At 37.3% G+C, this 9,647-nt stretch overlaps 1 non-coding gene across 1 annotated transcript; it reads right to left on the bottom strand.

The window, feature by feature from the left end:
* Positions 1-7,265: 7,265 nt before the first annotated feature.
* Positions 7,266-7,406, bottom strand: LOC135275579 (U4 spliceosomal RNA). The gene has a single exon (XR_010343193.1). It is a non-coding gene; the product is annotated as a U4 spliceosomal RNA (small nuclear RNA).
* Between the last annotated feature and the right edge of the window lie 2,241 nt (positions 7,407-9,647).

The raw sequence follows: 9,647 nt of genomic DNA, 5'->3' as shown, positions 1-9,647 counted from the left end.
CAGCACTTTGGGAGGCCAAGGCGGACGGATCGTGAGGTCAGGAGTTCGAGACCAGCCTGACCAACATGGTAAACCCTGTGTCTATTAAAAATACCAAAAAAAAAAAAAAAAAAAAAAAAAAACCCAGGTGTGGTGGCACGCACCTCTAATCCCAGCAACTCAGGAGCCTGAAGCAGGAGAATCACTTGAACCCAGAGGCAGCAGTTACAGTGAGCTGAGATCGTGCCATTGCACTCAGCCTAAGTGAGACTCCGTCTCAAAAAAAAAAAAAGAAGACTTGAAAGGTGAGCTAAGGGCTACTTTATGAGAATACCTGGGTCTACACCAAAATGAGGATAGGGATAATGGACAAAGTTGGGGGGAATTAAAGAAGAACCAAAAAGAAACTGATAGAACTTTGTAACTGACCATGGGATTGGCAGAAGACTGGGAAGAAATTAAAAATGATTTCGGGGGCTGGTGCAGTGGCTCATGCCTGTAATCCCAGCACTTTGGGTGGCTGAGGCAGGCGGATCACTTGAGGTTAGGAGTTTGAAACCAGCTTGGCCAACATGGTGAAACCCTGTCTCTACTAAAAATACAAAAATTAGGCGGGCATGGTGGTGCATGCCTCTAATTCCAGCTACTCAGGAGGCTAAGGCAGGAGAATCACTTGAACCCCATGGGGAGTGGGGGTGGAGGGGATGCGGGGGGGAACAAAAAAAGTGACTCGGGTTGAGGGCTCTGAATCTTGTTAGATGAAAAAATAATAATCTTTTTTGCAGAAATAGGAAAATCAGGAAATGTAGTTGGATTGGGAGGTGACTGATTCCATTTGGAACAGGTTGACTTAGAGAGGATGGCAGACCAGTCATGTCCAGCAGATGGTTAAACTGGCTTTGAAGCTTAGCAGAACAGTCAGATGATAAAATTCATGTTACCTAATTCATAAATATCCTGATAAAACATTAGCATGGGAAAAGACCTTGGAAGTTATTAGTCCAACCTTTTCTGAGAAAACTAAAGTCCATTTAAAACTTTTAGGCCTCAGCCTAGTCAAGGTTACTCAGCTAGTGAGGCTTGGTGACTAAGTAAGGTTTGCAGATTTAGCCTTTTCTTTGCCTAGTACTCTTATGTAAGCAATTGAGAGTGCAAAGATTCTACTTAATTTTTCTAGCTCTGTAGCTTAAAATCAAAGAAAGTAATATTGCCCAAGTATCAGAAAATCAAGCTTAAAAAAGCTCCCAATCCTCTGAAGCAGCAATTTCATTTAAAAAAACCTTTGTCCATAGGTGGGATTTCAAGACATATAATATAGTAGAATATGTTCAAGCTCTTAATTAAGCTATATATGCTTCTGGGTTGGTTTTACCTATAGGTCCTAATTACTCCAGACACTTTCTATTCCTAAACCTGTGCTGCAATTTCAAATACAAGTGCCTTTCTGAATATTTTTATTACAAACTGTACAAGATTACAGTGCAATCTAGAGGGTAAATCTATGACACAATTTGCTTCAATCCTAAATTCAGTGTAATCGACCTCATCTCAGAAAAGACATTCAGTTATCAGAAACATTAGAAAAACTTCATTAAGCAATATTAAAACCGTCCCACCTCAGAGCTCAAATTAATGGTTTCAGGGTGTTAATACATTTTGAAAACCTGTGAATGAATTTTAAGCAAATTGGTTTGGGAGGTCGAGGCAAGGTGGATCATCTGACTTCAGGAGTTTGAGACCTGTCTGGCCAACATGGTGAAACAGCATCTCTACTAAAAATACAAAAAATTAGCCAAGTATGGTAGGGGCACCTGTAATCCCAGCTACTGTGGAGGCTAAGGCAGGAGAATAGCTTCAACCTGGGAGCCGGAGACTGCAGTGAGCCAAGATCACGCCATTGCACTCCAGGCAACAAGAGTGAAACTCCATCTCAAAAAAGAAAAAAAAAAATTTTAAGCAAATTGGAAGGCCATAGCCACTCAGGTTACAATAAAAATAAGTCCATTTACGTTTCTGCACACTTCAAAATAACACCTCAAACGTTCTACCTTAGACCTTCTCTACTTAAAAATGCTACTTACTCACAGAGATATTCCTCACTAAATTTGAGGAATTAAAACTTTAAAGCCAAATTAGTTCAAAAATATTAATTGCTCTGAAGCCCAAGCACTTTTTCATGCGTGTTGTAAGTCTCTCTAATATAACTATTGAAGATTCCTTCATCATAAAGAAAAAGTACATCATTTCCCCACGATCTGTCCTCCTTCAGAAATGTTTGAATGAATATAAGTTTTATTGCAAACAGAGAAGAAGGAATCTTTTTTGAAAAAAAATGAGGAATTCCTGTTAGAATGCATGATATTTCTATTATGAACAGAGCTCTGTCTTTGGTAATGTAATCTTTTAGAGTTATAGTAACACTTTGAAAATAATATTAAACTTTACATTGAAAAGAATCCCGAAGTGGCAGGGGAGTTCCCAGTCTACTAATGACCCTATAGGAAGGGTGAAGGAGGTACAGATTACTATCTCTTACTCTGAAATCTAAAAAATCACAGCCTGCAGACTTGAGGTAATAAGTAGCTAAAGTCAGTAGCTTTGAATTCTTTTCTCAGTCTCACTGTTACAGTCTTAGGTATGGCACTTTTAAATACACAAAGAGAATCAAATATACTTACTGTTTCTCAGTGTGTAGTGTTTTTCCGATATATAAAAGGACATTTAAGTGCCCCATTTGTGAACTCCAGATATCCAGCAATTAGTAAATAAATATCTTGAAAATGCGTATCATTCAAAGAAATACATCAATAGAGTCCAACAGAGAAATGAAAACTTCCCTGTGCAAATCTAGGTGAGCCTGTCCTAATGTGCTACTTCTCTATTTTTTTTGAGATGGAGTCTTGCTCTGTCACCCAGGCTAGAGTGCGGTGGCGCAATCTTGGCTCACTGCAGCTGCTGCCTCCCAAGTTCAAGTGATCCTCCTGCCTCAGCCTCCCAAGTAGCTGGGATTACAGGCATGTGCCACCATGCCTGGTTAATTTTTAAAAATATTTTTAGTAGAGATGGGGTTTCACCATGTTGGCCAGGCTAGTCTTGAACTCCTGACCTCAGGTGATCTGCCTGCCTCAGCCTCCCAAAGTGCTGGGATTACAGGCGTATGCTACCATGCCTGGTCCTAACGTGCTTACTTTTGATAGAATTTTTTCTCCCATTATAACCAATAACAAATAGCCATTTATTGGGGATTTAATGTACAGCAGGCCCTGTGCTAAACATTACAATACAAGATCACCTTCAGACCTCTTTGTTGCCCTAGGGAGAGACTGTCAATTGTCATCCTTGCTTTACAAATTAGAATTGAGACTCACCCAATTAGTAAATAATAGAGCTGAGATTGTAACCTAACCACTGGACTCCAAAGCCCATGAGTGAAACCACTGTGTTCTTCATGGGTCTTTGGGAAATATAGAAAAGCAGTTAGTAGGGCAAACATATCTTCCAAAGAAACTGAGGCAGGAAAATAGGTTCTGGAGGCAGGGAACATAAGGCTGATTCACACTTCAGCTATAACAGGAAGTATCCTCTCCATAGGCCATAGACCATAAATGACTTTGTAACTACTTCATCCTCTTCATTTATATAGGGTGTACCTGAAGTAACAAATGGAATCCTCTAGGTACTTAAACTCCCCAAAATTCTGTAACTAGGCCTTTGAGCCTCAATGCTTAGGCCCGTTCCCACACTGTGGACTGTACTTTCATTTTCAATAGAACTCTTCATTCCTTCCTTGTGTTGTTTGTACGTTTTGCCCAATTCTTTGTTCAAAACGCCAAGAACCTGGACACCCTCCACCGTTAACAAAACCAGCTTTCATTTTAGTATATCTCCTTCTAATCTTATATCTAGCCATACAATTTTTGTTCCATATTTTCTTCGCTTTTTTTTTTAGACAGAGTTTCGCTCTTGTTGCCCAGGTTGGAGTGCAGTGGCTCGATCTTGGCTCACTGCAACTTCCACCTCCCGGGTTCAAGTGATTCTCCTGCCTCAGGCTCCCCAGTAATTGGGATTGCAGGCATCCGCCACAACACCCTGCTAATTTTTTGTATTTTTAAATAGAGAAGGGGTTTCACCATGTTAGCTAGGTTGGTCTCAAACTCCTGACCTCAGGTGATCCACCTGCCTCAGCCTCCCAAAGTGCTGGGATTACAGGCGTGAGCCACTGCACTCAGCCTTTCTTCACTTATTATTATTATAAATTTTACACAAACATCAGTTTTCGTGCCTGATCCATACTGTTCCAGTGAGTGGATCTACCTCATTATACTTAATGCCACCTTTATCTGGACACTTGTGTTATTTTCAGATTTTTGCTATTATTCATAATACTTTTATAGTTGTTTCTGTCAAATAAACATTCTGTTAATCTGAGATTTAAAAAAAATTATTCCCTATAATCATTAAAATGAAAATACCAGGTCAAAGAGAAGTTACATTTAGACCACATTGTCGAATTTCTCTCCAAAAAGGCTGCATCCATCTGTACAACTATCACTAATGTATGGTGCCTATTTCACCCCACCCATACCAGCATTGAATATTATACTTTAAAAGTAGAAATTTCCCAATTCGGTTTGTGAAAAGTGATATTTATGTTAGTATTTATTTTATTGGATTATATGTAAAATTGAACTTTTTTTCTATGCTTGCTAATCAGTTTTATTTCACCCTTTTTACCAGTTTTCTAAGGTGGCATTTCCAATTTTCTAAGGAAATTAGACCTTTCTCCATTTCTAGTATGTGCATTTAATGCTATAAATTTCCCTCTAAGCACTGCTTTTGCTGTGTCCTGTGAATTTTGGTAAGTTGTAATTTTATTTACATTTAATTCAAAATATTTAAAATTTTCTCTTGAGATTTCTCCTTTGGCTCATAGGTTATTTAGAAACATGTTGTTTAATTTGCAGATATTTGGGGATTCTCCAGCTAACTTTTCTGAGATCACATTTTGTATAATTTCTATTGTTTTAAATTTGTTAAGGTATGTTTAATGGCCCAGCATATGGCCTATCTTTGTGTATACATCATGTGAATTTGAAAAGAATGTGTAATTCAGCTGTTGTTGAAGTACTTGATATATGTCCAGTAGGTCAAATTAACTGATCTGTTCAGGTCATCTATAGCTTTACTATTTTCATCCTTTTCAAATGATAGTCATTGTTTGCAACTAGTAAACAACAGAAGAGGAAAGTAAACAGAAAACTAATTACACTTTTAGTGTATATTGTAGGAAACAGACTACCATGCATGCTTTCTATGAAGCTTTCGGTTTGTATCTATCACCTCTTTCCACAATGAAGAGGATGTAAGAGAGGAAAAGCAGGGTAAGAGGGTGAGTCAGAAACACAGAATAAATTGTTGAAAGGAAACAACAAACATCAGAGTAGTCTGAGATTTTTTCTATATTTTATATTATGCTTTCATGCCTATTGAGAAAATAAATGCTTGTTGAAGATTTTAATCTTTACAGGCATTCTTTGGAACTCTTGGTTTTTAACACAAAAGTGATAGTATAACTCTTTAAAAAGGTATCTATATAGTCTTATGTTTTAAACTGGCTCTCTTTTTCACTGAAAAATACCAAAAACTCATGGCTATATAGTTGGAAGGGTAACTGTAGTACAGAAAGTTTGGCCGATTACATAGTGTTATAGTTTTAAGAGCTGCTTCCAAAGCGATCAGACTATTCGGAAAAACTCTTTCATAACAAATGTGTTCTTCCTTTAAAATGTAAACAATGAGCCAATCTTAGAAGCAAACATTGACCGCAGAGTCATATCAAGTCCGTTGTTATAAGAACTTTAGTTTTAACAATGCAAAAACGTGAAGGATAAGTTTACTTTTTAACTCCAACCCTGTTCAAAGATCACTTATTGGCCTCTGAAGGAACAGGTGGCATGCCTGTTATAGTTTAACAGGTAGGCTCTGGGTGAGGTATAGTAGTTCAGATGCCTTTGGATGCTTCGGATGCTCTCATGTGTGGCAGTATGCACTTGCTAAAACATTCTTCTCTCTGGATCTGGAAGCCTAGAGTCTATATCCATATTAGGCACTGGGCAGGTATTCCAGACTTCTGAGTCATGGATGAAAAATGCCATCTTGCAACTGACGCAGCAATTCCTTTGCCAAGAAATCATCACTTGAAATATTCAAGTTCTTGGTAAATAAGATTGATTTTCTATCTGTAACATATATCTGAGTATTCATCCTTTTGATAACAAACTTTACAGGGAATATTTTTCTGTTAGAGTCACCATTAATTCTGCTAGACTCTCCAAAGAATTCCAGATTCACTTCAAATACCAGACACTCAATTCTAGTCCACTACTCAGATCTGTTGGTTGAGTTGAATTGGAATTGTATTACATTTATAGTTAATTTAAGGAGTATTTACATCTTTAAGGAATTGAGTTTACATTTTTATAAATGTGGTATATTCTCCATGTATTTAGGTCCTCTTTAAGACATGTCAACAAAGTTGCATAATTTTCCTCATAAAAATCTTGCCAATCATAGCCGGGCACGGTGGCTCACGCCTGTAATCCCAGCACTTTGGGAGGTGGAGGCGGGTGGATCACGAGGTCAAGAGATCGAGACCATCCTGGTCAACATGGTGAAACCCCATTACTACTAAAAATACTTGAAATTAGCTGGGCATGGTGGCGTGTGCCTGTAATCCCAGCTGCTCAGGAGGCTGAGGCAGGAGAACAGCCTCAACCCAGGAGGCGGAGGGTGCAGTGAGCCGAGATCGCGCCATTGCACTCCAGCCTGGGTAACAAGAGTGAAACTCTGTCTCAAAAAAAAAAAAAAAAAAAAAAATCTTGCCAATCATTTACTAGATTAATTCCTAGACATATTTTTGATTATTTTATATATATTCAAAAGTAATATTTCTTAATATTTGCTGTATGGGAATGTAACTGATTTTTGTATATTGATCTTATATCCAGCAACCTTACTAAATTCCTAGTTCTAATACTTTGTAGTCTCTTATGCCTAACTACATGTTTCCATATAAACAACCATATTGTGTACATTTAGGGATCATTTATTTCTTCTTTCCAATCTTTATAATTTTTATTTGTTTTTCTTTTCTAATTACACTGGCTAGAATATTTAGTACATTTTGAATAGTCACAATATTGGAGGACTGGTGATATCCTTTATTATCTTTGTGAGGTAAACAATATGCCTTAAAATTTTATTCTTTTTTTTCTTTTATGATTCAGTCTCTGTAGAGACTGCCAAAAATTGCCAACGCCAACTATATTTCAAGTCGTCATGGTGGGGTATTGGGAAGAGTTTTCAATTAGCAGTAATTGTGCCTTGGATAAACCTCACTGGCTACGATACTGCCATTGTGCAAAGCTAAAATATTTGTTTTTTAGCTGGCAGTAGATGTTTTGTACAAAGAGAATTCAAGTTATGTAATCTGCACTATTGCTAGAGTCATTTCCTTTCTTATTTTCTCCTATGTTTACCATCTCTACTAATTGTTTTGCCCTTTACACACTCTAAGTCCAAATTTTACATTTGCTTTTCTCATTTCCAATGGTATGCTTTTGTGAAATTGAATATTGATTGTGGAATCTCCTACTGAGAACTTTTTTCTCTTTTCACTCAAGGTATTATACTTCTTAATATTCATGGCTTCTAGAAAGAATTAAATTTAAAAACAAAATTTACCTTCAAAGACAATGAAATGACCATGGATCTACCAAACACTTCCATAAAATGTTCTTTATTTTCTCCTACAGTATTCTCAGTACTTCCAAATATGCAGGTTGCTTTGTTGCATAACATTGGGAATGCCATTCACATCACTGTTTGTGTGAGTAGCATGCCCTGGGATTCTGCAGTGCACAATCTTCAAGGCTGAATGTGGTAGCCCTACCTATACTTTTCAGTTTTCTGTCTAATTAGGACTGTGGGGTCTCTCTCAAGCAATTAGTGATAATCTACTAAAGCCTAACTCCAGAAGCAATTCTAAATATGTTTCAAAAAAATTTCTACTTTCGGCTGCAAGCAGAAAAAAATATCATGTCTGGAAGATATGTTATGATAATACAGCTTTAACAGGCAACCTCATTCTATGTCAAATCAGTGTTGACACAATATTCTTTTGTTTAGTATTATGTAATTACATAAATTGTCACTTCTGTTTCTATAAACACAACTAGGATGAGTTAAAAAAATGGGAAGAGGGGGAGGAATTCATTTTGGTGAAAGAATCGACATAATAGTAATATAATTACAACTCTCACTAGTAGTAATAATAATACTTGTGATGAGATGAGAATGGTAAGGTAGTAATGATCATCATGATCACCACCATCATAATGATGCTGATATGCCCATGAATCCTAGTTGTTTGGCTTAGTTCCAAGTTTAAGTTGCGTTATGCTTTAGTTTCTGCCATAAAAAATTCTTCAAAGCAGAGAGGGAGAGGATTTCATAGCAAAGCTTCTGCTTTCTCACTAAGAAATTATATATGCCAAACTTACAGTGACACGAGATTACCAATTATATTATAACTTTTCGAACTCTCATCCCACGTACAAGCAAGGTCAGAAACAAGAAGCTTTCTTTAGACAGGCAGGCCTTTAGTTATATACTAAAAAGGGCAAAGACTATAGCCAGTTCATCTTTTAGCTGCATATCTAGAGTTTTAAGTTACCTATGTATAATATACATTGTAGGTAATATGGAGAGACTTTATAGAGATAGATAGATATACACCTATATGCAGTGAATGTATTTATGGAATATCTTATTCATTCAGTATTGGATAGCACAGGTCTAGACCTCACAGGGGGTAATACCACAAAGGTGTGCAATAATGTGTGCAAAGTGCAGAGTAAGTGCATGTAAACAGCTTGCACTAACAGAAAAAACCACCGAATGGAGCCAAAAGAGGAATATAAATCAATCATGATCCTGGTAGTATAAAGTTGAGATGCTCTGGTGTATTTGCAAATAATGATGCTAATGAAAGAGCTAAACAGAAGGCAAAAATAGAGACCGCAGGTTCTAAGAAAATGTTATGCACAGTCAAGAGTTGGAAAGCAACTTAACTTAAAAAAAAATAAAAACCATCTACCCTGGCAGTGTATAAGGCATACTAGGCTTGCTGCTCATATAAAGTAGCCAGGGATATTTGTCTTTCTATCACTGGTGCCAAACACAGGGTAAGTCTCAATAAATATTTGTCAACAATGGAGGAAGAGTGATCAATTAGATAGCTATGTGGCCTACTTAAAAATACTGCACTTCACCAACGTCACATGTGGTTCAAGAAAAATCTGTTTCTGAGTTGTTTTTGTGGGTGTGGTTCACAGACAACATTGGTGACACATCCGGAAAGATGGCAAGCAGAATGAGAACGAGTGCTACAAAAAGTGATCTCACTGCAACAGCCTGGGTGGGCCTGGGAGTCAGTTCTCATGCAAGCCCATTAGTTCTAGAAAGTCATATGACTAAGAGAAAGCTGACAGGAGTCGAACAGATTTCATCATTAAACAAACAGAAAACATCAAGTAAGTAAGGGAAAATGTCGAATGAGGTTGGGAGAAAACATTTTTAGATACTTTTATAGCCTCCTGCCTCTTTCA

The sequence above is a fragment of the Aotus nancymaae genome, unplaced genomic scaffold (assembly GCF_030222135.1).
Source record: "Aotus nancymaae isolate 86718 unplaced genomic scaffold, 86718_ANA_hifiasm-v0.15.2.pri h1tg000016l, whole genome shotgun sequence".
Lineage (NCBI taxonomy): Eukaryota > Metazoa > Chordata > Mammalia > Primates > Aotidae > Aotus > Aotus nancymaae.
The sequence above is the reverse complement of the archived record's forward strand: the minus strand, read 5'-3'. Positions and strand labels throughout refer to the sequence as shown.